Raw genomic sequence first — 6,697 nt, 5'->3', positions numbered from 1 at the left:
TGATCCGAAATCTAGGGTCTCCTCCCGAGACCCTTCAATATGAGCAACTGATCTGGTTCCCTCTTACCAATGTGCTCCAAGTCCATACCCCGTTCTCAAGCTCCAGAAGTCATATCATTCAGGGTCTTGCACCCTGAGATACTCACAATCTCCCTGCTATCATTCTACAGTATGTTCTGATAACTTACCTTCTTCATTTCCTCATCTGCTGCATACTGTGGTACCATATAAACTCTTTCCCGTGACTTGGCAGTGATCTCTGCCACAGTCTCAGTCGTCTGGTGGAGATCTAGCAACTGTTCCGCCAACTGCTGCGCCTCAAGCGCCTGGGCACACTCTGCCCAGAATCTGGTCTGAAAGTCATCCCATGACATAGCATTAACCGCATCATCACTCAAATCACTACCAACTTCTTCCTATTAATATCGTGCTCTATCCCTCTAGGGACAGGAAGTAAGTTAGATCTTGTCTCCTTTCGAGACAATGTTAGGGACAAAAGTGTTGGCGACATCTGCCAACCATCTGCTGGTAACAATGGGGCCCCTAACCCCCACGACAATTTGAATCCTCACAAACTCTGAATTCCCGAAACATCAACGTACGGGTCTCTATCATGACTGCTATCTCAGTGCATAATGCACTCGGCCTCTCATCACAAATCTCTATAATGTCCTCCTTGATCACACTGAGGATCACAGGATTCTGGTCAATGATACTGCGTATAATTCTCAAATGGAATGAACTCCCTCATCTGATCATCAATCCGCCCGACTACAGAGTCCGAGCCTGATCCCTCGTCGACGCCAGAACTACCATCTGGTCTACCACGTAGCGTCACTATACTCGGTAATATACCACCACTAACATCACAATGCTCATCAAAACTCGAGGGATTTCACACACAACAAGTTTCCAGGATTCATCTCAGCCTTCCTTGATTCGAGTACGGATCCTCTGCTTTCAGTAGTACGGGCCCATACTACCTTCCACATCTATCCGTACTTTCCTCACGAACTGCCTCGACTCCACCAAGTCCCTTCTACTGCTACTGTTCTCTGCTACTCTCATCCTAGGCTTGCCCTAGGGTAATCACCAACCCACTCTCCGCCATCAGCTGCATAAGAAGTCCCTGCTTTCTTCCCCTAACTAGCTCGCGAATACTATTACATATTACTCAAACTAGATAATCTTCGAATGAGAGATCCTACCCTACAACGGTTGGACTCAAACAAGAGCTGCGAAATAGAGCTAGACCTAACCTTCTGAAATTATTTAGTCCTTGCAATATGTAACTTAACATATTCGTTTACTAGTTAGTGAAAGACAACTAGAACTCCTAAAAGCACAAAGCAAGCAGCATTCGGGCATTGAGTACACATAATCAAGCATATACTACTCTGGCTATCATACTGACTAATCTGTACTAGCATGCAGTTCTCAATAAGCTGGTACACATATAACAGGCACATAACGCATCCTTCCTAGATCCTTAGCCCTAAACTAGCATGCAGTTCTCATAAAGATGATACTCATACAATAGGCACATAAGGCATCCTTCCTAGATCCTTAGTCCTAATCTAGCATGTTGTTCTACTGAAGCTCGGCTGATTGCATGCACCACACCCTTTTTCTCTTTTCAAAGTTCTTTTCTTTCTAAAAATTCTTTTTGCTTTTCTAAAGCTCTTTTCTTTCTAAAAATTCTTTTTGCTTTTCTAAAGCTCTTTTCTTTTGAAAACTTTATACCACTTCCTTAGTTTGAGTTCAGACACACTCGGGAGTGCGCCCGAATCCCTCAAACCAAGGCTCTGATACCAACTTGAAACATCCCAAAAATACAGTCCAAAAATTTCGTTTTTAAACCATTAATAAAGCCATAAATATCTTCTTCATATAAAATCATAAGTCATGTATCACAGTCACATGTCAAAATATATCAGAGTATAAACATCCCAAGTTAAACAAATGGTGTGTGCACTGCAATCTTCCCGAGCTCCTCTTTTGAAAACTGAGTACCTGAAACCAAAACTGAAAACCATAAGCACGAAGCTTAGTGAGTCACCCCAATCTACCACATACCATCTACACATAGCATGCAACTAGTAGATACGGGCCTCGCCCACACTCGTGGAGATACGGGCCTCGCCCACACTCCGCTAACCGGGAGATACGGGCCCCGCCCACACTCCGCTATCTAGGAGGTACGGGCCTCGCCCACACTCCACTATCTGGGAGATACGAGCCTCGCCCACACTCCACTATCTCTGAGGTACGGGCCTCGCCCACGCTCAGCTACTTCGAGATACGGGCCTCGCCCACACTCTATGAGATACGGGCCCCGCCCACACTCACTAGTCATGAAAATACATACAAGCTCTAAACGAACAACAAATATCACTAGCATATAAATATATACCATATCAGCTATCTATGAGATACGGGCCTCGCCCACACTCAGCTACTATGAGATTCGGGCCCCGCCCACACTCGCACTCCTAACAACATATACAAGCATCACACAGACAACAAGTATAGCAATCCAATAATCTGACTGATATCTATACTCAGATAATAATGAGATACGGGCCCCGCCCACACTCAGCTACTAACGTATCACACATATACGGGCCGACCTTGGTGCCTTAGACCCGTTCCTACTGGAAGAGGACGCACCTCACACTGCTGAAGTCCCGTAGACACAATCTCATACTGCTGAAGTCCCGCAGACTCAACCCTAGCTGCTGGATGACAGATTCCCGAACTGTCAACACCAAAATAACACCCAATTAATAATTGGGTTCCAACACATAACTATAAATACATACTTTGGATAATTACTACATTACCCCTAGCTTCGATTACCCAAGCCCAAGGCTCAATCCATAGGCCCAAAGTCAACTAGGGATCAAAGCCCAACATATGGCCCAATTTTCCAAATTGGGCCCAAACCTCTACATGGACTTCCCTTAAGGCCCAATTGTTCAGTCCAGTCCAACATGTCTCATTCTAAGGGCCCAATATCATACAACCATCTAGGGCCAAACTATGGCCCATCTATGGCCCAATTTTCCAATTTGGGCCCAATCCTTCACATGGGCCTTACCCTAAAGCCCAACTAATTACTCTAGTCCATTTGATTATTCTTGGATGGCCCAACACAAAGCCCAAGTGAAATTAGGGTTTCACATAAAATGATGATTAGGGTTAAGTGTTTCTCACTTAACCCATTAAGGGCTTAATCCATTAAGTGCTTTACTCTACTAGATAAATGATATGGAATAATTTGGGCTTAATACACAATCCAATCCCAATGGCCCAAAAGTGGGTCCCAATGAGTCTAAGGCCCAATTACTCACAATTAGGGTTTTCTAAACCCTAATTAGGGTTTTTCACCCAAACACGGCCCATTAGGCCCAAAACTAATCCGTAAGCCCATTAGGGTTTTTGCTAGGTCAATTAGGGTTTGCTGGTGGTGGTCAATGGCGGCTTGCGGCGGCGGCCACTGTTGGGTCAAAAATATGGTTTATACTTTACTTTTCTAAGCATTTATTGTTTTTATTATTTGGGCCAAAAATAGTATAGGATTAATTGTAGCTTGAACCGAGCATTGGATTATTTGTATTTTGGGCTTGGCCTTAGGTCCATGTATATATATATATATATATATATATATATATATATATATATATATATATATATATATATATATATATAGGGTGAGGAGTAGAGTGATGAACATATAGACTAGGAGAGCTTAAGTGTGTGAAACCCAAGATGTTCTAGAGAGAGAAAGAGAGAGAAAAGAGAGTGTGTGTTAGTGTGTGTGAATCTTGTATCCGGATCTTCATTCATAACAATATATACAAGATTCATCATCTTCTTCTTCTCCTTCTCTTCTATTTGATCTGACATCATCCGTTTGATTGGGATTCCGCGCCATCAAACGGATCTGATTGATACACAAGCAGATTAGGGACTTACAAGTGGTATCAGAGCTTGGATTGTATCACTCATCTTTGTCAGATCTGGAGCTTATTTGATCTTATTTTTGAAGGATTCTTGCGTTTTTGGATAGATCGTGGCAAAATAAGGGGGGTTTGTTCTTCGTGTTTTTCATAAAAACGAGTTTTTGATCGAGTTTTGGAGCAAAAAATATGAAAAATCGCGTTTTTCCGTCGTAAACAGTAAACCCCGTTTCCGGCCGTAAACCCCGTTTACGACCGTAAACCCCGTTTTCGACCGTAAACCCCGTTTACGGCCATAAACCCCGTTTCCGACCATAAACCCCGTTTTCGAGCATTAAACCCCGTTTTCGATCAAATAACTTAAAAAAAAAGTTATTATTAATTAGCTTTTAATTTTTTTTAAATTTCTAAATTGACTTTGACTTTTCAAGTTTAACCTTTGTCTTTAAACTTTGATTTTTAAATTTTCAAATTTAGGTTTTTGGTTTGTTTTTTTTAAGTTTGACTTTTAAATTTGATTTTAGCTTCTAGTTGTGTTTTAATGGTTTTTGAGGTCTACAAGGGAATTGAAGACATGATAGAGAGTCGTCCGGATATATTAAGACAAAATTTCAACATGTTCGATTATATCCCTGGAGAAACCCTGGAAGCTCAGTTGCAGCGATTTACTACACTTACTACTGAGATGAATATAGCTGGGATCTTCTTGACTAAATCTGAGATAAACAAAAAGTTGCTGAATGCACTTCCGAAATCGTGGGATATGAACGTGGCTGACATCAAGAAGACAAAAGATCTCAATCGTCTTAGTCTTGCTGATATAATTGAAGAACTTGACGCTTTGAATTGTTGAAAAACAATGAGTTCCGCAAACTTTCCGGTCAATGAAGTTTCATGTTCTCAATCACGTGATGTTTCATGCTCTCAATCATGTGAAGCCACGATTAAACTTCTTCGTGAACATAATGATTTATTAAAAAGAGAAGTTGAGGACCTGAGATATGAAGAATATCAACTCAGGAAAGGACAGAAACCCCTAAAGGCCCAGTTAGAAACAAAAATAAAGGACTTTAGGAAGCTTCAGGAAGAATTCAGCAACAAGTGTGAAAATTATGACTATATTAAGAGACAACTTGATGCTGTAACCGAAGAACTTGACACTTTGAAAATAAAGTGTGGAAAAACAGATGTTAGTTTCAAAAATTATACTACGTCAAGTAAGACAGTCGAGTCCTTATTTGAAACCCAATTAAAATTTAAAGATAATCAAAACAAGGGTTTAGGGTATGATAGTGTTCCTCCACCTTTGAATCATAACTACACATCCATCCCTACGACACAGGAAGAAATTGACAGGGAGGCATATATTCAATACGGCAAACCAGCTGGATTTGTGTCAGGAGGTATTCAGGTTGAAAATACTAATGTTTCTGCTTCATGTGCAGGTAAAGTAGCAGAAGATGAGAACAAGGAGAAAACCATTGAACAAACCAACATCTCCTTGAACTCTGAATCTGTTGCTTCGAACTCAGCTGTTTCTGATCAACATGCAGTTGAGAAATACAGGCCACCAATTCCAGCGAAACAGAGTGCCTCCTGAAATTGTGCTTGTGGGAAAAATAAGAGACAAGGCAACGATACGCCACCAGGGGCAGGAAGAAACAACTCCTACGTGAAGAAGCAGACTTGCTTTCACTGTGGAACACCTGGACACATTTCCAGACATTGTCCAAATCGCGCATACGTTACCTACTATGCACCAGGGTGGCATAACGCGCCAAGAGGGAGATACTCCAAAAGAAACCCCTCAAGGTCACGATCAGACATTGGCGACTGGAACGCGCAGAAGGCCAACCCACAAGGCCAGGAATCTAACTCCCAAGGGCAAGAAGGGAATGTCGGCCAAGAAGCCAAATCCAAGAGATGCTCTCGTGAAGCCAAAATCAAAGTCATCTCAACGGACAACATCAAGTTCAAAAGCAAGTGCCGAGGCACCAATCTGCTCGAAAAAGAAACGGGTTAAACCCAACTACAAATGGGTTCCGAAAGCCTAATCTCCCAAATCTTCTAACGACTCTAATATTTCTTCATCTTCTGTTTGTGATAAACAGGATATGTCATGGGAGAGAGTACCGTGCAAAGATGAAAAAGGTCGACCCAGTTTCAAAATGGATTGGGTTCCAAAGACCAACTAATCTCGCTATGTGTCGGAGAAGCTATGGAGGCATATCATCAGACTTCGGTTTGTTGGTAGTGGCTGTTCCTGGCACATGATAAGGGACATCTCTCAAATGTACAACATTCATAACTTTGTCTAGGAGTATGTGTCCTTTGCGGGAACGGAAGAAAAGAAGGGATCACACATGGGGTTAGTGCTTAATGACATGAAGAATTTTCGGATCTGTTATGAGATTACACGTGCTGTTCTCAGACCTTCTGGATGCAAATTCAATGGTGATTTACGGTTTGAGTTTTCTTCTTTATACTCATGAGTTTTTCGTAAGCTGATTCGCTTTAAAGACTAATTTTTGTTTTAGGATAGTTTAAATTTGCGCATTTACTTTCGTTTCTCTCCTATGCACAAATTTAGGGGGGGAAATAAAAACAAAACAAAAAATTAGAAAGTTTTAAAAAAATCCAAAAACATTAGAAAATCAGAAAATCCAAAAATATGTTGGTTAATGAAATGAGTTTGAGTGAGATGTTTTGGGAGGTGATATAATCATGTGATAACA

Source organism: Lactuca virosa, chromosome 8, assembly GCF_052849685.1.
Source record: "Lactuca virosa cultivar CGN04683 chromosome 8, Lactuca_virosa_CGN04683_v6, whole genome shotgun sequence".
In the NCBI taxonomy this organism is placed as follows: Eukaryota; Viridiplantae; Streptophyta; class Magnoliopsida; order Asterales; family Asteraceae; genus Lactuca; species Lactuca virosa.
The sequence above is the reverse complement of the archived record's forward strand: the minus strand, read 5'-3'. Positions refer to the sequence as shown.